General features: G+C 43.2%; 1 protein-coding gene and 1 pseudogene across 3 annotated transcripts in view; one reads left to right on the top strand and one right to left on the bottom strand.

The window, feature by feature from the left end:
• The window catches only part of GRIN2A (glutamate ionotropic receptor NMDA type subunit 2A), a 428,905-nt gene that overhangs the window by 61,478 nt on the left and 344,061 nt on the right, over positions 1 to 23,366 (top strand).
• On the bottom strand, positions 7,113 to 9,272 carry LOC467901 (inosine-5'-monophosphate dehydrogenase 1-like; annotated as a pseudogene).

Below are 23,366 nucleotides of genomic sequence, written 5' to 3'. Positions count from 1 at the left end.
TTAATGTGGAGTCTCTTTCTGGTCTGCTTACCCACTCCTTGCCCCCTGCATCCACCCCCCCTTGTATATTTTTCCCTTAATGAAAAGAAAATAGCGATCATTTTAATACAGAGGTAAAATTCTAGGGCCTCCCCAGAAAACTGTTTCATGAATGAGGAAGCTAAGAAAAAGGGCCACTGGCTTTAAAGCCCAGTAGGTTAAATAGGAGAACGGAGAAAGTTATAAAATGATTGATTGCTCAAGTTGGGATGGGAACCTTAGGTTATAATATCAAGCTTTTTTAACCTAGGCACTATGGACATTTTGAGTAGGAGAATTCTTTGCTGTGGGAGGGGCTGTTCTGTGCATTGTAAGTGGACTCTACCCACTAAATGCCAGTAGCAGTCCATAGTTGTGACAACAAATGTCTCCAGCCATAGACAAACATTTCCTGGTGGTAAAAATCTCCCCCAGTTGAATGTAAATTTGTTCAGCCATTGTGGAAAGCAGTGTGATGATTCCTAAAAGAACTTAAAACAGAATTACCAATCAACCCAGCAATCTCATTACGGAGTATATCCCCAAAGGAATATAAATAATTATATAAAGATATATGCATACATATGTATTCTGCAGCCCTATTCACAATAGCAAATACATGGAATCCACCTAAATGCCCATCAATGGTAGACTGGATAATGAAAATCTGGTACATAAACACCATGGAGTACTACATAGCCATAAAAAGAATGAACTCATGTACTTTGCAGCAACATGGATGGAGCCAGAGGCCATTATCCTTAGCAAACTAACGCAGGAACCGAAAACAAAATACTACGTGTTCTTACTTATAAGTGGGAGCTAAACAGTGCGAACACAGGGACACAGGGAGGGGAACAACAGACAAATAGTTCTAATCGAGGGTGGAGGGTGGGAGGAGGGAGAGGATAAAAAACTACCTGTCAGGTACTATATGCATATTACCTGTGTGACAAAATAATCTGTACCAAATGTGTGTACCAAATCCCTGCGACACACAGTTTACCTATATAACCTGCACATGTACCCCTGAACCTAAAATGAAAGTTAAAAAATAATCTTTCCCTGTTGAGAACCACGGGGCTAGACAAAAAGCCGCCTTCCTTCCTTTCTTGAATGAAGCTTTTGTTTGTTTGAATCTGCTGTTTATGAAGGGCTGTGGAGGCTACAGAGATGACTAAGGCACAGTCTCTTACCTGTATGAATTAACAGATTTCTGGAAAATATTAAGCATGAAAACAACTCATCAAATAAAGCTGGAAAATACCTTTCTCTTGGCTTTGAGTAACAGCAAAGATATCCACCTGTGTCAAATGGGTAACGGTCATTATAAGTGTAATGAGGCTCTAACCTGAGGTTCCCACCCAACTTGATTACTTTATAACTTTCTCGATCTTCCTCTTCCTACTGAACTCTGCTGGGTTTTAAAGCCAATGGGCTTTTTTTTTCTTAGCTTCATAATTCAAACGATAATGGTAGATGCTATAACAAATAAGCCCTCAAATATCAGTGGTATAACATAGTAGAAATTTCTTCCTGCTGATGTAATGGTATTCCTGGTTGGTGAACAGCTTTCCCATGGCCATGCAGTGATTCAGGGACCCAGATTTCTGCCATATTGTGGTTTTTCCAGTCCCCTAAATCTCACTGTCTCTTCTTTCCAATCAGCAGAAAAATAAGTGAGGGGAAAACATGCCCCTTTCTTAAGAGTCCTGGCCTGAATGTGACTTTGTTTATGCTGATCTTCCATTAGAAAGGACAATTGGACTACTGATGATTTCCGATCAAGTAGAATAAATCAATATTGAATGGCTCATCTTGGCTAAAATTCTGTGACAGTCTCTGGTTATGAAAATTTACCATCAGGATCCTGTTCACATAGGACACTTTATTCAGCAGTGGGGAGAGTTTTGCAGAATTCTCTTTCTGTACAGTTTAAGATGGAGCTGGGAAAAGAACCCAAGTTTTTAGATACAGCAGTCTGTCTGCTACTTGAATCTTTTCTTCTCCTCCATACCAGGACTGGAAGACATAGATTGTGCCCAATTTCTATATCCTAATTACCTACCAGAGGATTGGGCATGTAAAATATTTTCAGAGGGGATGAATGGATGAGAAATATTGTTCACAGGCTTAGAAGTATACACTCAAGGAGGATTTTACTTGTTAACCTGAAAATTGCAAAACAGGTGCTTGTAGAGCTGTACCCACAGCAGTACATTGATGTCGCAAGTATAGGGGCAGGAAAAACTACAATTGCTGTGTGGGGTGGGGTGGGGATGACCATAGTTCCCTTTATTAGCCAGAGATATAAGTGACAGGAGTCTAAATGAGAACCTGAAGCCAAACAGGGACATTTATCTGATCAGGTAACTAAAAAGTTCAGGGTATCTGGCTTCCAGCAGGGCTGAATACAGATATATAACAATGTCATCGAGAACGTCTTCCTGTACCTGGGCTCCGCTTTCCTCTGTCAGACTCAGTCTTTGGCAGATTCTCCTTAAGTGATGGCAAAGATAACACCAGCCACAACAGATGTTCATCCTTCAACTTGGCCACCTCAGAAGGAAGAGGGGTTCCAGAGAATGCCCCAAGATTATCATTGGCTGGTTCAGTGCCATGTGCTCATCTCTGCACCCATCACCAGGGTCTCCCTCTCATTGTTCGGACCAAGTCACTTGTGCACCATTAGCACAAGGAGTGCCCAGTCCACAGGGATAAAGGGGCAAGCAGGGACAATTCTTCAGTAAAAAACTAGAATGGATGCTGGATGAGGAAAGATATTCTATGTCCACTATATTTCTATTCTCATTATGGAATGAACCTGTGTATTTTTTATCTTAACACTCATTTACATTCCTCTGGTAATTGTATGTAATCAATCTCTGTTAAGCCCTCTCCCCAGCTGTAGCCCCTGAGCTTTTTGTAGAGATTCCTCCTGGTGCAGAGATGGAGCATATGGTTCAGTGCTGGAACAATGCGGTCATTATATGCTCCTGGTCCCTGTGAACAGTTCGGGGATGGTTATCTGGTCCAGGAAGACCCAGTGAGGTGAAATGAGACTTTAGCTCAAACTTGAGTAAAAGAGATTCTTTTTTCAAAATTAACTTTTTATTATGATGGTTTTCCAAAATGCATGAAAATAGAGGTAACTCTAATCATAAGCAGAGATAACTCTCCTATACTCACCATCCAGCTTCAGCATTTATCAACTCATGGACAATCTTATTTCATTTTATCACCACCCACAGTAGATTATTTTGGAGCAAATTCCCAACATCCTATCATTTCATCTCTATACTTTTCAATGTGTGTCTCTAAAGATAAGAGCTCTTGGGGGAAAAAACTTGGTATTTTCTATTAAAAGTGAACCTGAAAAGATGTAGGGAATAAAATCACTGCTACCATCTTGCTTCCACTTGGAGCCAACAATTGGAGCCAACAACTAGAGCCAACTGTGTGGCAGCAGAATAGCAAGAAGGAGGAACACGAAATCCAGATGACAGATTTTGGGTCCTGAATTCACCTGTGCATGGAGTAAGCTTAGCTACTTTTTTTTTTTTTCAGTCACTTGAGCTAGAATATTCCCTGTAGCTATGTTGTTGATGCCCCACTCATATCCTCTTGGCCCACCCTGAGGGTCACCTGAAGCTTAGATGGACAGTTCCCAACACAGTGATGGCTTCTCACCTCAAGCACAGGCATCTCTCTGCCTAAGAATGTTCTCTGGCCATAAGATTGTGTTTGGCTCCTGCATATGGCAGACCTGAAGTGGCAGGGGATAAATAAATGCCCCCCAGAACTGTCTTTAATGATGAGGGATAGAAGTTGGCATACCCTGGCTTCTTTGCTGCTCAGGGAGACAGTACTGAGGTGTGTTCTACACTGTTATTGGAGGGCCCATGGTGGGGTTGAATCCCTGTTATCCCCAGAAGTAACCTTCCCATGAATTTCCCTGCTGCTGGCTTCTTTTCCTTTCCTGTCTTATTTTTCTACTTCCTCACCACACTTCCTGTGATCACCTCCCAACTAAACCATGTCCCCCCAGTTTCTTGCTTTAGCATCTGCTCTAAAGTAAAACTGAACTGAAGTCATTCCCCTTTGCTTCGTTTTGCTTAAGCTTCCATCGTTCTATTTCCTTTTTAAAAATTTCTATTTAATTTTAAGTTCCGGGATACATGTACAGAACTTAGATTTGTTACCTAGGTAGACATTTGCCATGGTGGTTTGCTGCACCTCTCAACCTATCACCTAGGTATTAAGCCCCATATGCATTAGCTATTTATCCTGATGCTCTCCCTTCCCCACCACCAACAGACTCTGGTGTGTGTTCCCCTCCCTGTGTCCATGTGTTCTCATTGTTCAGCCCTCACTTATGAGTGAGAACATGTAGTTTTTGGTTTACTGTTCCTGTGTTGGTTTGCTGAGGATGATGGCTTCCAGCTTCATCCATGTCCCTGCAAAGGACGTGATCTCATTCCTTTTTATGGCTGGATAGTATTCCGTAATATGTATGTACCACATTTTCTTTATCCAGTCTATCATCGATGGGCATTTGGGTTAATTCCATGTCTTTGCTATTGTGGATAGTGCTAAAATAAACATACGTGTGCATGTATCTTTGACAGAATGGTTTATATTCCTTTAAGTATATACCCTGTAACAGGATTGCTGGGTCAAATGGTATTTCTGGTTCTAGATCTTAGAAGAATCACTACACTGTCTTCCACAATGGTTGAACTAATTTACATTCCCACCAAAAGTGTTCATGGTTCTATTTCTGGTCATTCTTAAAAAAAAAAAGTCCTGAGTAATTATGCTCCGTATTTCCATCCCCAGTATTTGCTTGAGAAATGAAATAATGAAGGCTTCTGAGAAACAGTGTCCCCACGCCCCCATACCCCATTCACACAAAATGTTTTCAGCTTGAGAATACAGTTGCGGAAGCCAAGTTGGGTCTCAGGAATATCTGGTTTGCACTAAATTTCACCTGCAGGATTATAAAATTCAGGTGCTGTTGCCTTGGGCACAACTGCTGGGCTCTGATAAGTAGAGTGGGTGTCCCAGCAGCCTGTCCTGTTGGTTCAGATAATGATTTATGGGGGGGCGCAGGCCCCAGGGTGTGCACATGGAAGGATGCTCTGCTTATCCTCCTCCAGATAGGTTTCTGGCATCCAAGACAAGGGAGGAGTGGGGTCAACAAGGAGAGCTTCTGTCTCTTCCTGTTTAAGCATCTCTCCTACTACCTACAAATGAAAACATACAAATACTATGTCGATGGTATAGCAAGTAACTTTAAAGAAGGCCCCCAGAAATACTTCACTAATTGGAGACCAGTTCTCCAGCATTTTGATACCATAAGGAAATTACAAAGTAAGCTGAAAAAAAAAAACCTTAGATCAGGCAAAAGAGTGGTCAACAAAGTCCAGGTACTCTACTCAAAGGAGAGCCGTCTTAAGACTGTCTCTCCAGGCTAGTTTACTTTTACTTTATACACAATTGCAACAGAACGTTGAAAGCAGCACATTTTAAGCAGGGAAGGAACATGCACAGCAAGGGCTGCAAACTCAAAAAATTAAATGAACCAGAGAATAATTTTAAACAAGTGAAAGAGGCCAGTCGATGGATTAATGCCATGCGGGGACGTGGGTCCAGTGTTGACAGTTCTTCCATGTTTTCAGGAAGAAACTGAAAATTGGAATTTTAAGTGAAATAACCTTAGTTTTACATATAAAATATCTAAACAAAAAATTTTTAAAACAGCATGCAGGCCTTGCACATCGGGGGCGTGACTTTGCCCCATTAAATGAAGCATAAATTCTCTATTTTGCCAATGTTCCTATTTGGCTCATATAGGACACTTTAATTTGTGATTCTTTGGTTATTAGATCACTAGCTTTTTAAGCACAGGCTTTGGGCTCTGTTTGCCTTCTTGGGAAATACTGTCAGAAATCAATGGGTTCATAACCTTTTGAAGAAGTCACTCTTATTTTGGTTGAGTGGGCAGTGTTCTTAGCTACCCAAAACAAACTAGCTATTCACATCCTGGGATCGATGGGACCGGTGCCTGGGGGTTTTTGGGGACACAGAAGATACATCTTCCTCCTCCCTCTCCTGTGTTTACACAATCTGCTTTGAAAGGTTATGATTCTTCTATGGGCGACTGGCCTACAGCATCTGCCTGCCTTGCTTGATTTGGTTCATTTCATCCAGGCTGGCACCTTTGAGTCTGGGGTCCTTTTGGCTTTACCCGCACATAATCTCTTGGGTGGATCAAAACCTCTTCAACTCTCTCTTGAGTTTCCAAGCAGGCTCCCCTGTGGGGCTTTTCTAAGAGTGTTTAGCATTGGCATTGCTGCAGAGCACAGTCTCATTGTGTGGTTTTATGAAGAATTTGTTTTTTAAAATTTATTTTCTATTTTTGTGTCTTTAGAGGCAGGGTCTTGCTCTGTTGCCCAGGCTGGAGTGCAGTGGCATGATCATAGCTCACTGCAGTGTTGAACTCAGGCTCAGGCAATTTTTCCTGCCTCAGCCTCCAGAGTAGCTGGCAGTACAGGCACACACCACCATGCATGGCTAATTAAATCTTTTTTTTTAATTTTTTTCTTTTTTTTTTTAAGAACGAGGGTCTTTGTTATCCAGGTTGGTCTTGAACTCTGCCCTAGCCTTCTGAGTAGCTGGGATTACATGTGTGAGCCACCGTGCCCAACTAAGGTTAAAAATCTTAAGATGCCCTTCAAGACTCTACTCCTCAAGGTCATGAAATAGTCTTTTAAATTTGTTAAAAATAATGCTGAGTGTATTTTATTTTCATCTCAATAACGCTGTCACACATATTAAACAATAATGCCATTTTCCCCTTTATTTCCTTCTGCATATATATGTGTGCGTTGATGTGCATGTGTATGTATGTGTGTGTATTTATACAAGTACATAAGATACAAATATATCCATACCTATTTGTAATTGCACACAATTTATACATGCAGTGTAGTGTATAAGCTGCATGTTTCACTTACTATCAAAATCTCTGTAAGCATAATTTTTATTTATTCTGATTATTTAATACACAGTGATGTAACTGTGATCCCAAAATGTGCAAAGTTAAAGCCTTCAACTGCAGCTGAGGAGAGGGCAGGAATGGTATGTGGGGACGGTGGTGAGTCACGAATGATGGGCAGGCGGCCTTGAGCAGGGCAGCCTCCTCCCCGGGGCCAGGGACAGGGGAATGGCCTGAGGAGCCAGGACCCAAGGGTAGCCCAGGACCGGGGAAGGGGGCAGAGACCTCCCCTTGGCCTAGGTCAGGAGCTCAGAAGTGCCACATGGCAGAGGGGGCAGCGGCCCGGGAAGAGCCAGAGGCAGAGCCAGGAAAGCACCATTTCCTGGGGGGGCTGGGGGCAGGGAGGTACCCTACAGGAGAAGCCAGGTGGGGCCTCCTGTCCCTGGGGTGGGGGCCATGCTGGGGCATGCTGCAGCAAGAAAGACCTGAGGCAGGCGCAGGGCCTGAGAGCCTGGCTGGCTGGGCTGTGGGGTGCCCCCAGGCAGCCTGGCCCAGGGAGCAGGCCTGACTCTGCAGGGGATGCTCAGCGAGGGGCTGCAGAGCCCTCAGGACCTCTCCTCCTCTCTCCCTGGAAAGGAGCTGGGGAACCCGTAGTGCAAATCTGTGGACCACTCAGTTATGGAGAGAGGTTGTGCCCGAAGGTGGACACTGGGGTGTGCCCTCTCCACCACCTCAGCCTCCACTGCTGTCCTCAGTACAGCTGCTTCTGGTAAGAGTGCAGGCCATGGACGCCACCCTCGATCTGGGCTGACATGGTCCACTTCTCAAATTTGAGCTCTCCTGAGTACATCATGGAGCCATGCTGGATACTCGCTATGAGGTAGGGCACAAACTTCTGAATGGACCCTTTGTCCTGGATGGAGGCCCAGACACCCTGCACAATCTTCACCTTTTCCCCCTCACTGAAGTATCGTTTCTGGCTGCTGCTGCTCTTCTCCATGGCATCTAGCGAGCCCATGCCCTGGTACTTCTTGAGCCGCACCCTGTCTGAGAAGAAGTACTCGCCAGTGGGCCTCCGTGGTGGTGGCCAGCAGGGAGCCCATCATCACTGTGGAGGCTCCAAGGGCCAGGGCCTTGACCACGTGCCCCACGGTCTGGATGCCACATCGGCTATGATGGACACACCAAAGTGCTGAGCATACTTGGCCACCTTGTACACAGCAGTGCCCTGGGGCTGACCACAGGCCATCACTTCCTGGGTGATGCAGATAGAGCTGCAGCCCATACCTACGTGCAGTCCCTCCACACCAGTGTCAGTCAGGTTCTCGGCCTGGGCTGCTGTCACCACATTCCTCCCAGTCACCTGGAGGTGGGGGTACTTCTGTTTGATGTAATGCACCATGGTGATTTGATACACTGAGTTCCTTGGGAGGAGTCCAAGACTATGACATTGATGCCTACCCAGGTGAGCAGGCCCAGGCAGTATTTGTCATCCTCACGGGTGCCCACAGCTACCCTGCACAGAGCTGCTTGTGGGAATCCTTGGAGGCCAGAGTGTAGTCTCGATTCTTCTTCAGGTTGGTGTGGGCGATGATGGCCACTAGCTCATGGCGATCATTGACCATAGGCAGCTTCCCTTTCTTGCTAGGCTGAAGGATCTCATTTGCCTCTTTCAATGTCATGTCTGCTGGAGCCACCATCAGCTCGATCCTTGGCGTCATCACCTCACTGAGGAGGGTGGTGTGGTCCTTTTCAGCAAGAAAGTCGATGTCTCGGGAGGAGATGATGCCCACCAACTTGCTGCCCGTGGTGCCCATCTCAGTGATGGGGATGCAAGAGAAGCCATGCCGGATCTTGGCCTCCAGCACATCACCCACAGTGTGTGAGGGGCTCAGCACCACGGGGTCCGTGATGAAGCCCTGTTCAAACTTCTTGACCTTATGCACCTCGTTGGCCTGGAACTCTGGGGTGCAGTTGTGGTGAATGAAACCAATACCTCCCATCAGAGCCATCGCGATGGCCATGTCGGCCTCTGTCTCAGTGTCCATAGGGGAGGAGATCAGCGGTGTCTTCAGCATGATCTTCCGGGTCAGGGCTGAAGTTAGGTCTACCTCATCAGCTATGAAATCTATGAACCATGGGAGAATCAGGAAGTTGTTGTGGGTGAGGCAGTTCGCGCTGAGGAAGACTGCTGCATGGTGAGCCAGTCCTGGGGCACGTAGCCGGTGCTGCCACTGATCAGATGGTCAACCATGCTGCCGCAAGGCCCCGCGACGCAACAAACACCCGCGCGGCCGCCTGCCGCTGCCGCCTCTGCTGCTGACGCTGAGGGCCTGGGAACTGTAAGCATAATTTTTAATGCCCATAGTGGTGTTTATTTAACCACTTAGTGTTGGGTGCCTTGGTCATTTTCATGGAAACTTTTGCTAATATAAATACCACTGATAAACATCTCTGTGCATAAACCTTTATATTTACTGTTATTTTCTCAGTATAGATTCCTTTTAGAAATGGAATTGAACTAATCCCTTGAAAGCCTCCAAACTGTCTCATTTCAATCAGTTCTTTTAAGAGCTGATGTAAGAGTATTCTTAGCTCCACTTTATTGGTCGAGCTGATATACTGGTTTTTTCTTGATTTTTCTGTGAAGTGATTAGGTTAAGAAAAGTTAGTTTAACACATACATCCCTGAATAGCAGAAACTGAATCCACCACAGATGTACTTCTTACTCTTCTGAAGTCGAATGTGGATGTTTGTATTCAGAGGGCCGCCCTCTGACAAGTGACGATTCAGGGGCTCAGCTCCTTTCATCTTTTGGTTCTGCCACCTTCAACATATGGCTTCTAAGGCCACTGAGATCATCTGCGTTGAGCTGTGAAAGGAGTGGAGCCTGGGAAGTTTTTTATGGACTAAATATTCCCAGGAGGAAAAGGGAGTAGGATTTATGATCACTTATCCAGACCCTGCTACAAGATTTCTCATTATCTCATACTTGTAGTCTGTCAGCAAATCCTGTTGGTTTTATCTTTGAAATATCCCTTGACTTACCCACTTTTCTCCCTTGCCCATGCACCCCCAAGTCCTGGCTGGCGCCATCACTCCCCTGGATCGCTCCAATAGCTTCCTCATTGATATCTCTCTTCCACTTTGCCCCCTTGCCACTTGCTTCTCCATATTCTGTTAAGAAATCTTTGTTAAAACAAACAGTCCCACGACATTCCCCAGGTAAAAACCATGTAATAGCGTCCATTCGAATTTATTAAAAAATCCAAACTATTTACCTTGATGAGGTCCTGTGTGATCTAGCCTTGTCTATTCTCCAGTCTCATCCATTACCACGTTCCTCTAACTCGTTAAATGCTATTCCAAATGGTTTCCATTGAACTTGTCAAATTTGCCAAGCTCTTTCTTACCCTGTAGCCTCTGCGTGTGCCACTCCCTTTGCCCAGAACTTTCTTCTTGTTCTTCACTTGACAGGTTATTTCTGTTTTTATTTAAAATTCTTTTTATTTAATAACAATGAGAACACATGGACACAGGAAGGGGAATATCACACTCTGGGGACTGTTGTGGGGTGGGGGGAGGGGGGAGGGATAGCATTAGGAGATATACCTAATGCTAGATGACGAGTTAATGGGTGCAGCACACCAGCATGGCACATGTATGCATATGTAACTAACCTGCACATTGTGCACATGTATCCTAAAACTTAAAGTATAATAATAATAAAATTAAAAAAAATTTTTTTTGTGGGTACATAGTAGGTGTATATATTTATGGGGTACATGAGATGTTTTAATACAGGCATGCAATGTGAAATAATCACATCATGGAAAATGAGGTCTCCATCCCATTGAGCATTTATCCTTTGTGTTACAAACGATCCAATTATATATTTTTTGTTATTTAAAAATGTTCAATTATTGACTATAGTCACCCTGTTGTGCTATTAAATGGTAGGTCTTATTCATTCTTCCTATTTTTTTTTTTTTTTGTAATCTGGTTATTTCTTGTTCTTTGGATTTCAGCCTACCTTCATGGTGTGAACGTACTTGGTTATAATGCATTGCCTTTTGTTACATTTTTCTATTTGATCTGCTCATATTTTGTGGGGCACTTTTGCATGTATGTTTGCGAGGAAGGTTGGTCTAGAGTTTCCTTATAATGGCTTCCTCTGGTTTTGGAATCAGGGTAATACTATCCTCATAACATGAATTGGGAAGTATTGCCTTCTGAACACTAGTTTCTGAAATAATTTGTGTAGGACTCTTTTTTTTTTTCCTTAAATGTTTTATAGAGTGCAGCAGAGAAGACATCTGGGCCTGAAGTTTACTTTGTGGGAGGGTTTTAAACTATGGGTTCAATTTCTTTAATTGATACAGGGTTGGTGAAGGTTTCTATTTCTTTTTGAAAAAGCTTTGGTAAGTTGTATCTTTCCAGGAATTTGTCCATTTCATCTAGGTTGTCAAATTTACAGGCATAAGGGTTTTTTAATCCTTTTAATATCTGAAAGTCTGTAGTAATGCACCAGACTTTATTTCTGATAGTCTCTTTTCTTCTTGATCAGTCTACCTAGATTTATCAATTTTTTTTTTTTTTTTTTAAAGAGAATCAGCTTTGGGTTTCATTAGTTTTCTCTGTTATTTCTTAATTAGCTTCTCAGCCTAAATGTCTTCTCAGAAAGGATGTTTCCTGACCATTCTACCTAAGGTGGCTTCCCTTTTCTCTTGCCTTCTCCTCTGATTATTTGTTTTCTACCTCAGGTCTATGTGTAATTATTTTATGTGTTATGTGCTTTTTTTGCTTCTATGTTACTTGCAGATATTGGAGAATAGTAATAAGTCTGCCCAACATGGTAATGTGCCTAGTGAATTTCCAAGAACATATATGGTGGTTTCCAAGTATGCTAGCGCAGCAGTATCTGTAGTGGTTAAGAGACTAGGGTCTAGAGTTGGCTCATCTCAGCTTGAATCCCGGCTACACCGTACACTAAATGTGTGACCCTGAACACGTGTAACCGTTAACACAAATTCTGATTCCTTCTGAGATGAGGGCTGTGCAACATGGCAGCTGCGATCAGGAGGCCTGGGGTTTGAGTTCTGGCTCTGTTACCTGTCAGCTGTGTGATTCTTGAGACAATTACTTCTCTGAGACCCAATGATATGGTTTGGCTGTGTCCCCACTCAAATCTCATCTTGAATTTTAACTCCCACAATTCCCACATGTTGTGGGAGGGACCCAGTGGGAGGTAATTGAATCATGGGGGTGGATCTTTCTTATGCTGTTCTCACAATAGTGAATAAGGTCTCATGAGATCCAATGGTTTCAAAAAGAGGAATTCTCCTGCAGAAGCTCTGTCTTTGCCTGCTGCCATCCATGTAAGACTTGACTTGCACCTCCTTGCTTTCCACCATGATTGTGAGGCCTTCCCAGCCATGTGGAACTGTAAGTCCATTAAACCTCTTTTTCTTCCCAGTTTCAGTTATGTCTTTATCAGCAGCATGAAAACGGACTAATACACTCAATTTTCTCTTCTTTAAAATGATTTGATGCAAGGAGTACCTAATCTTGAGATTAATGGGAGGAACTGGATGAGACATACATAAGTAGGATCTAGCCCAGGGTTGGCCTTTTGCATATGAGGCATTCCCTCAAACTCTACTTTCCCAGAACTTCAGCTCTCCCCACCAGAGGGTAAGCATCACTGTAGCAGGCACTTTGCACATTTTGTGCACCTCTGTACCCCCACTGCCTTGATCAGTGTGGTCAGACAGGCACTGAAAAATGCCTGTGAAATGGATTCTTCTTTCTGATGCTTATGAAATCTGCAACTGTGAGTTGAGTGTCCTGAAGCTCAGCAGGGCAACGATGGCTTCAACAATCTGGCCCTTGCTTGTCTCAGGTGAGCTGCTCCTTTTCCTTTCAGGAATCTTCTTAACTGCTGGGATTCCCAGGGGGAGGACGGGACCTTTAGGGATCTTGCAAACCCCAGCAGAATATCAGTTTTCTTCACAGAAGCATGTCTAACGTCCTTCAACCCTGGTTTGCAAATTCCAGACATGAAACTGTGCCATTTGCTAGCTTGGCCTGGCAGGTATTTATTCAAAGGCTGCAGGACTCCATGATAGAGAGTAGCAACAGAGCCAGCAGGATCCTGTAAGTACTCCTCATGCAACTACCTGCAGTGGATTTAAAGTCAGCTCAGGGCAGTTTCAACACCAGAGTTGGAGGAAAGAGGTTGTGTGTACATTGTCCTCTGGGGACTGCTGCTGTTTATGCCTTGTGGTTTCCTTTGGGGGAGACAGATCCACCCTGCTTTTCTCATCCATCTTCCTACATGGATATATCTTGTTATCTAGTGCTGAAATGGCATGGAAACAGGGGCTGGGACTAGTGCTGAGATCTTCCGCTTAGCTCTTCCAAATACAGAAAGAACTTCCCTGTGTATGGTTAGGATTGAAGTACATGTGCTTGGTTCAAGATTCCTTCAATCAGCAGGAAATCCAGTCATCATCCTAGCCCTCCATTTCATTCTTTGTCTTGCTTCATGATGTCCCTTAGGGGTAAAGATTTCTGAATTCAAAGCCAGCTGAGCTGGGTTCAAATCTCCACATGTCCATTTATGAGACGAACATCATGTCTTCTGTCTGATTCATTTGTCTTAGTTTCTTCCTCTGAAAATGGAGGTAACGGCAATGGCTATTCTGGCATGTTCTCAGGAGGCTGAAATAACACCCAGGCTTGCTGCTTATTGCACAGCCCAGCTTCCCTACCTTCCTTCTCTCCCTTCATGAATCCCTCCATGTCCTGCTCTACCTGTTGCCTTTCTGTTCATAAGAGTATTTTGAATTCTTGCCTTATTCTCCTTTTTTCTCTAGAAGTGAAGGAGCCAACTTCCCCAAAGTCCGTGGAATGCCATTTTACTTTGTTAGGAAAAAAATCACTTTTTCTTATGTGTATTCTCATCTATCCATTCAACAGACGTCATCGGAGTGCCTTCTGGGGGTCAGGCCACTTCCAGGTACCAGGGATTCAGAGACAAACTAGTCACGCTCCCTATCTTCAAGGGACTTAGAATCATCCCCAGAGAAGGATGCTGTGAACAACCTCACGTGTGATGGTGTGGCCACTTTGGTTGTACTAGAGTGGTGGGATTTGGGAGGTTTTTCTTATTTTTATTTATTTATTGTAAATTTTTTTAAATTAAAACAATTTTAAATAGAGACAGGGTCTCAATATATTGCCCTGGTTGGTCTCGAATTCCTGGTCTCAAGCAGTCCTCCCTCCTCAGTCTCCCAAAGTGCTAGGATTACAGATGTGAGCCACTGTGCCAGACCACTTTTTCTTATGTGTAAATTAAAAAAGAATTTGAACAGGAATGAAAGATAAAAAAGAAAAAAAAAAACACATCCCCAAACAAAAAAAAACTCTTTCACTTAAAAGAATGGTCATCATCTTGGCTATTTCAGATGGGGAAGTACGCATGCCTCATTTTATCCAAGTTTCTCACAGTTCTGTAAGTCTTTTTTCACACACAGTTCCATACACAAAAGGTGGCTTTGCAAAAAACTTATTTTAACATAGCTGGCAGGCTATACTGTACTTATATCTATACACATGTATGCATGTATGTGCATATACATATATACCTTTGCATATATATGTTTATGCATACATTTTATTTTGCTTTATTTAGAATTATTATTTTTGGAGATAGAGTCTTGCCTTGTCACCCACGCTGGAGTGCAGTGGCACGATCTTAGCTGTCTGCAACCCCCACCTCCTGGGTTCAAGCCATTCTCCTGCCTCAGCCTCCCAAGTAGCTGGGATTACGTGTGCGCGCCACCATGCCCAGCTAATTTTTGTATTTTTAGCAGAGGTGGGGTTTCACCGTGTTGGCCAGGCTGATCTCAAACTCCTAACCTCAGGAGATCTGCCCACCTCAACTCAGCCTCCTTAAGCGCTGGAATTACAAGCATGAACCACCATGCCCAGCCTTATTTAGAATTTCATAGGGAATTCTTATGTTATTAAAACTAAGGGTTATAAGGGCTGCCAAATCGCTGTCATATGGCTGGTCTCAAATGCATTTAAACACCCCCTCCCCCATTGATTTTTTTTTTACATGGTTTTCTTATGTTTGAAAATTTGTAGTTTCTCTATTAAACATTGGGTCAGCTGATTCTACTGCCCAGGAGACCCAGGCAACACCTCAAAAGTCCACAACTCTCTTGGCCAGATGTGACTGTTCTATTTCCCAGCTCATTTTTCTGTGTCTGCAGAAAGACACAGTGCAAACTGTTAAATTTGGAGGTTTTTGGCAGCTTCATTAAAGGGCAAGGATTTTCCTCTTTGGGGGATGGGCTTCATGTTTTAATGGTCGTGGTCAGCATTGCTGGGTGAGAATCCTTAGGCTTTTTGTCAGGGGTTCAGGGCCTTCTGGCTTCCCCAGGCTTCTCCAGGCTTCCATCTCTAGAGAAGACTCGGGATGAACTCTGAATTCTTCTAGACCCCAGCTATCAACTCGGCTCCAGACCCAGAGTGGCACTGCTTTAATCTCGGCAAAGAAGACTAAAGACTTTTTTGTGTAACGAATTAAAAGTTTGCTTCAGGCTTCTTTTATTTTATGCCTCTGCTGCACTCTCGTAACATTTAGCACCTCCCCCTGTTGTCATATCATTTATCATATCGTGGAGTTTCAGGTGTCTTATTTTGGTTTTCCTGTCAATCTTCCTCCTACACTCTGCACTCACAAGGGACATGGAAACCTGTCCTGTTTCTCCTCATACCCTGCCGTCGACTGCAGCCCCTGCTCACAGTGGGGTCTACAATGTTGATGGGAGCCAAGGGATTGTTTTACTGATTTTTTAAGGCTGGATATTTATTTTTAGGTATGCTTTGCACTTTTTGCCTAGGGAATCAGGACTCAGTACAGAAACTTGTCTTTGTCATGTGCGCACCCTGGAGAATCCAATAATTGGAAAAAATAAAAATACACATAGAGAACACCATTCCTTCCCATAACCAGGTAAAATTGTGCTCATGCAAGCTTTCCATATGCAAGAGTGCTTTTGATCTAATCAGATGGAAAGCCAGAAGCAGAGGGGAATGAATGTAACTTACATATTGATTATGAAGTCATTCATTCTAGTAGTATTTATTGGACTCCTGTGATATTCCTTCCTCAAACTGGCCCTCCTCCAGGGCATGGCACCACCATCCTCCCAGATGCCCAGGCTAAACTTCTTGCTACTACCATTTCCCTCACACCCCTCACCCTGTGACTACACCTTCTACATAGTATTCATATCCATCCACTTTTCTCTTTTCTCTGCTGGCCAGAATCCTCTAATCTTTTACCTTGAAAGGTTCAATAACAGATGAATGAACAGATGACAGAATGAATACATCGAATAGTTTCTTCAAACTGGTTTGTGTTAAGAGAAATAGCATTTATATTTTTATTTAGTCCTAGAGAAAAAATAACAACCCTTTGCCTCTGCCTACTCTGGTTTTCACAGTCCCTTCACAAATATTGTATCTTCGGTTATGCTCATGTGTGAGTTCTGTATTTTAAGAAGGACACTGATAAACTGAGCTTGTTAAAAGGAACATGACTAAGGGAGGTACAGGCTGCTGGAAGTGGTTCCTGAATAACATCAACAAAAGGATAAATGTTTGCATTTCTGAGAGTGGAGAGAAATGAGGAAGTGAGAGGGGTGAGTAGATTGCTATACCCAATTATTTGAAGGGCTTCCATCTTGAACATAGAGCAGATACATTCCATGCTGCTCTAGAATCTAAGGGAAGAAGTAGAGCCCATAGAGACAAAATCTGCCTCCAAAAAGTATGTGGAAGAGTTATGAGCTGACTAATTAAGTCTAGAGTTCTGTCATTGGAGGTAGTCAGCAGAGTAAACATGTCAGGGGCAGGGATTCCGGCATACATATGGACTCTCTTGTTTTGTAGATTTTCTGAGGTTATTAGGACTTCTGGCGATATTCTTATCTATAGATAGGTATTGCTTCAGCTGCCTAAACCCATATCTCCCTGTACCCCCGAAACACTCAAGAGCCATAGCCATAAAACTTCAAGAAGATGAAATATTTTGGGGGTTAGTAATACCCTTGATGGTTAGAGTTATATGTGGCTGAGATTCTTCTTGTATCTATTCTGGTCTCATTTAAGATGGCTGAAATGATTGATCACTGCCCTTCAGAGACTCATATATTTTCTGCTCTGCGAAATGTCTGCAAATTGCATCCCAGCTTGTGCAAGGAGAGCCATTCCCCCATTCCCAAGTGTGTTGTTTCTTTCAGTGATGGTGATTCAGAGGCTGTGATACATCGGCTTAGCTGTTTTGGGTTTCAGCTTTCTCATGACTAGATGTATGTCTTTGGACAAGTTTACATTTTCCCATCTTTACTTTCTTTGTCCTTAAAAAAAAAGTTGCTGTTGCTGCTGATAGTATCTATTCCTCATAGTTGCGAGTGGGTCTCCTATTAGAGAAAATAAAAGGAATTGCTATATTAGTATCTTCCCAGCTAGTCTTTGAGCTTCTTAATGCCAAGGATCATTCATTCTTTTCGTCCCAGTGCCTACCGTAGGGGATGGCACAGAGCAGACAATAGATGCTTGTTAAATGATGCAGCAACCGAGGCATCCACTCCATGTCTGTGAGTGGGATACGTCTCTCAGAGCAAGAGTGCCCCAATGCAAGAGTGATCTAGAACGGTGGAGGAAGGGAGGATAAATGTAGTCTTTGATTTTGGAGAGACCTAAGTTTGAATCCTAGCTCTACCTCTTGCTAGCTCTGTGGTCTTAGACAAGTTACCTAACCTCTCTGAGCCCATGTTAGTCCATTCTTGTGTTGCTATAAAGAAACACCCAAGGCAGCCTGGCATGGTGGTGCGTGCCTGTAATCCCAGCTACTTGGGAGGTTGAGGCACAAGAATTGCTTGAACCTAGGAGGCGAAGGTTGCAGTGAGCAGAGATCACAACACTGCACTACAGCCTGGGCAATAGAGTGAGACTCTGTCCCCCCCAATAAAAAAGAAAAGAAAAAAAAGAAAAAAAGAAGAAAGAAATACCCAACGTTAGGTAATTTGTAAAGAAGAGAGGTTTAATTGGCTCACGGTTTTGCAGGCTATACAGGAAGCATGGTGCTGGCTTCAGCTTGGCTTCTGGTGAGGCCTCAGGAGGCTTCCAATCATGGTGGAAGGTGAAAGGGGGGTAGCATATCGCATGGTGAAAGACAGAGCAAGAGAGAAGGGGATCAGTGCCACACTCTTTTAAACAACCAAATCTCATGTGAACTAAGAGTGAGAGCTCACTCATTACCAGGGGTATGGTGCTAGGCCATTCATGAGGGATCTGCCCCCATGATCTAATGGCCTCCCGCCAGGCCCTACCTCCAACACTGGAGGTGACATTTCAACATGAGTTTGGAGGGAACAAACATCCAAACCATATCAGAACCTCTGTGTCCTTATCGAAATAGTTGGTGAAAATAGCACCAATGTCTAGGAGTTCCTGTGATGATTAGATGAGCTGATTCTGTAAAAAATACCCCTCTCAATCTACAAACATACTCATTGCTCCATAAATACTGCTATTATTATTATCTCTAGGATTACCACCATGTTTTCAGCTTTTCCTGTCACCCTTGCCTACACAAAAGTGGCTCGATGTTCTAGAAATTGAGACTAAACTAAACTTTGAATAGATTTTCCCAAACCTGCCAAAATATCCCCCAAATTATAGCAATAACCATTCCCTCCTAGAGTGGAGCTATCTCTCCAGCGGAAGATCTGAAGGTTGTGTGAGGGATGCTTTTTCTCTTGTCTCCCTCTACTTTCTTGTAGCCTGAGATATATAACAATTTCCAAGGCAGGGATTGGTAAAGTAGACTGACAGCCCAGGTTTTCATTGCTGGGAGATTAGGCTCTTGTCCCAAGTTTATAACTGGTATCCCAAATAATGGATTGAGAGGTGTTGGCCAGAGGGGAGAAGAACTGGCAACATCACCGCCCTAAATGACCCCAGGGATTCTGGCCAAAAGCAGGGAGCAATCTTTCTTGAAGCCCCAACATCTGCTGTTGCTCAGAAAGCTTCCTGGCAGTTTGAGCCAACTTAATTAGACTGTTCTCTTCCACGGCGCTCGGAGGTTTTCGTCCTTTGGGACAAGAGACAGCTCTGAGTTACTTAACTTACCTGGTTCTTGTATACGCTTCATGTTGTGGCTTTTAGTTTCTTTTCTCTCCAAGGTGAGCCAGTTGGATCTTCCAGGAAACAGATGCTGAGATGGAGTTAGGGGCACAAGAAGTTTATTGAGAGGGCATAAGTACCTGGGAAAAATAAAATAGGGAAGGCAGGAAGCAGAATTGTGCAAGGGAGAGCTTCAGACCACCATGCAGACCGGACAGTCTCTGCCAGCTTAACAGAAAGCTTTGGAGAAGAGGTTGCCCATGAAAGGAGCCCCATGTTGGGCAGAAGTTGCCGGGCCCTATGTCCCCCTCATGCCCTGTCACTGGCTGAGGACTGCTCTGGCAGAATGTGACCTCAGCTCAAAAGCGGAAGTGAATCCTGAGGGCTCTGAAGCCAGAGGATGTCAGTAACCTGCACCCCCAGTGGCTGAATGACACATTCTTTTTTGAAGGCAGATCTGATCCAAGTGTCTCCTCCATGGAAGTCACACCTGGAGAATCACACCTTGCAAAACATTGGCCAGCACGTCTGTGATGGATTAACTCCAGTGGTTAGGGAGCCTGGCTGAGTGCCACCATCTGGGCCATTCAAATCAGTTTTCTCCACAAATATTTACTTACACTTTCTGGGCGCTAATCATCCTGGTGGGAGAACTAATTTGTTATAAAGTGAATCCAGCAGGGGGGCACTATGCCTTCAAGTAACATAAAGCTGCACAGAGGGAGTGAACAGTGTGGACAAACAACCATTTAAAAAGATGTGAACTGAAAAGCATCTTACAAGAGTTACAAAGATCATCACTATAACAATGGCTATCATTTATTGAATCATCAGGATGTGTCAGGTGCTTTCTACATGCCATCTCATTTCACTGGGAGGTGAGTGGGCTTATTACTCCCATTTTACAGATGAGGAAATGGAGGTGCAGAAAAGTACCTTGACCAACATCAGTCAAAGTACATCTCCCCATTTCCATCACCAGCTCTGTGATCCAACACTCAACATCTCTTGCCAGGACAACCAAAGGTCTTCGAATTACTCTCCTTCGCACAAGCATCTTTGCTTCTTGCTCAAAATCCATCCTCTCTACTGAAGCCAGTGGGATCTTTCAAAATGCAAACCCGATCATGTTGTTTCTGTGCTGAAAACGGTTTCATGGCTTCCCATTGCTATGGTGATAGGAATAAAATTTGTCTCTGTGGCCTTCCAAGCACTTCATGGCTGACCTCTGCTACCTCTGGAGCCCCACCTCTCACCTGCTCTTTGCAAAAGTGATATTGGCCTTCTTGCAGTTGCCCTCATGTCTCCCTTCACCTGTCTGACATGGGCCCTTTGCACCTGCTGTTCATTCTGCTGATACTTCTTGACTAGTAAATTGTTTTCATGTACTTAAGTAGCACTCGCTACAATTTGTGATGTTGCTTTACTTTTGTGATTATTTGACTAACTCCTGCCTCCCTGAGCTCCCTCAATGAAGCTCCGTAAGAATGGAGAATTATCCATCTTCACTGTTATATCCCCAGCACTCGGCACCTCAGGAACTTCACTGAATGAGCAGACGTTTCAGTACTGGTGTTTGGAATAACAAACATTCTGACTTCAATACCATGTTGAAAAAGCAGAGTTTCTTCTATTTGGGAGTGAAAGAGGGTCTTGAAGGTGTCTTCTAGGAAGTAGCATTTGAATCTAGCCTTTGAAGTGAGTTACCTTTATTCTGTTTCTGACTCCAGTAAACAAGCCAGCAAATCAAACCCTTAGAGATGGCAAGACTACATTAACAGAGCAGGTGCAGATCTCTTCTGACCCGTCCTACTCTCAGAGGACAGCAGCTCCAGATAGTATCATCCTTGTGAAAAACCACCAACTTCCACATTTTCTTTGAGCCAGGGGAACACTGGTTAGCTGAGGAAGGGGGTGAAAGGGAGGGAGACAGGATGGCATTCTCTTTCCTTTTCTCAGTTATTTGCTTCTCCCAGTGCTGAATCTAGGCACTCCAGAGACAGGGCCCTGAATTCTGAGCTCTGGTGATTTGCATTTAATTACTAAGAATGTTTTTTTTTTTTCTCTTGTAAAATTGTAATGCTGCTTGCAGCATTAAAAGGAGTTTCTTCTGGAATGAAAACACCAAGCTTTTGAGTAAGTATCTTTTATGCTGAATATGGGGAGTCATCCAAAATAGGGAGTTGATTTTCATAATGGTTTTGCAGTTACTCATAATGATGCCCTTTGTAAGTCTTTAAGGTCAAGGAAAAAAATCATAGGTCAGATGCACAAGGTATGGGGAATGTTAGAAATTTCTTTGCTGTGATCTAAATTCCTCTAGATGAGTGGTTTTTTTGAGCATTTTCTAAATTATTTTTAACAACTATTTGGAGAACACAAACTGAAATAACCCAAATCACTACTAGTTTTATTTATTTATTTTTCCTTTTCTAAAATTTCCATAGGTTTTTTTGGGGGGAGGGGGGACAGTAGGTATTTCGTTACATGAGTAGTTTAGTGATGATTTCTGAGATTTTGGTGCACCCATCACCCGAGCAGTATACATTTAATCCAATTTGTAGTCTTTTATTCCTCACCACCCTTTCCCCTGAGTTTCCAGCATCCATTGTGTCATTCTGATGTCTTTGCATTCTCATAGCTTAGCTCTCACTTACAAGTGAGAACATACAATGTTTGGTTTTCCATTCCTGAGTTACTTTACTTAGAATAATAGTGTTCAGTTCCATTCAGGTTGCTGCAGATGCCATTAATTCATTCCTTTTTAAGGCTGAGTTTTATTCCATCGTGTATATATACATACCACAATTTGTTTAGCCACTTGTCGATTAATGGGCATTTGGGCTGGTTCCATATTTTTGCAATTGTGAATTGTGCTGCTGTAAACATGTGTGTGCAAATGTCTTTTTGGTATAATGACTTCTTTTCCTCTGGGTAGATACCCAGTAGTGGGATTGCTGTGCCAAATGGTAGTTCTCCTTTTAGTTATTTAAGCAATCTCCACACTGTTTTCCATAGTGGTTGTACTAGTTTACATTCCCAGCAGCAGTGCAGAAGTGTTTCCTTTTCACCACATCCATGCCAACGTCTATTTTTTTTATTTTTTGATTATGGCCATTCTTGCAGGAATAAAGTGGTATTGCATTGTGGTTTGATTTGCATTTCCCTGATCATTACTGATGTTGAGCATTTGTTCATATGTTTGTTGGCCATTTGTACGTCTTCTTTTGAGAACTGTCTGTTCATGCCCTTAGCCCACTTTTGTTTGGGCTTGCTAATTTGTTTGCTAATTGTTTTTTTTTTTTTCTTGCTAATTTGTTTGAGTTCCTTGTAGATTCTAGATATTAGTCCTTTGGATGTGTGGTTGTGAAGATTTTCTCACACTCTGTGGGTTGTGTATTTAGTCTGCTGACTGTTCTTTTGGCTGTGCAGAAGCTCTTTAGTTTAATTAAGTACCGCCTATTTATCTTTGTTTTTGTTGCATTTGCTTTGGGTTCTTGGTCATGAAATCTTTGCCTAAGCCAATGTCTAGAAGGGATTTTCCCGTGTTACCTTCTAGAATTTTTATAGTTTTAGGTCTTAGATTTAAGTCCTTGATCCACCTTGAGTTGATTTTTGCTTAAGGTGAGAGATGAGGATCCACTTTAGTTCTCCTACATGTTAGATGAAGGGTCTTAAGAAAGAAAGTGCAGGAGGATCAGATGCAGTTTAGGGATCTGCCCACATTTATCAGCCATCCCTGTCCCCACCACTGCCCACCTCTGGCTCACTAGGATCTAGGATATGCCAATAGCTGCAGATTTGGTTAGGATCCCTTTCCAGTCCCTGGGTTTCAGGAAGGCTTAGGGACCAGGAGGAAGAGCAAAAGTGTTCTCTGCCAGCCCCTCTAATGAAACTGCTGATCCAATCTCACTGGAGACTCCATTCCTTTCCTGTTGCTTCATAGATTAGATCATGGTAGGATGCAGTCTCCAAGACACCAAAATGATATATGTAGGGTGAAGATTTCACAGGGAAGAAGCCCAGGTCCTCATTCTCTGTTTTCCAACTTCAAACATCTCTACGATTATTTGTTTAGTGTGTGCTTTAAACCACTTGCATTTTAATTTAAGCACATTTATTTTTAAAAAGCAACTTGGC

Source organism: Pan troglodytes, chromosome 18, assembly GCF_028858775.2.
Source record: "Pan troglodytes isolate AG18354 chromosome 18, NHGRI_mPanTro3-v2.0_pri, whole genome shotgun sequence".
NCBI classification, from domain to species: Eukaryota; Metazoa; Chordata; class Mammalia; order Primates; family Hominidae; genus Pan; species Pan troglodytes.
This window is presented reverse-complemented; position numbering and strand designations above follow the sequence as displayed.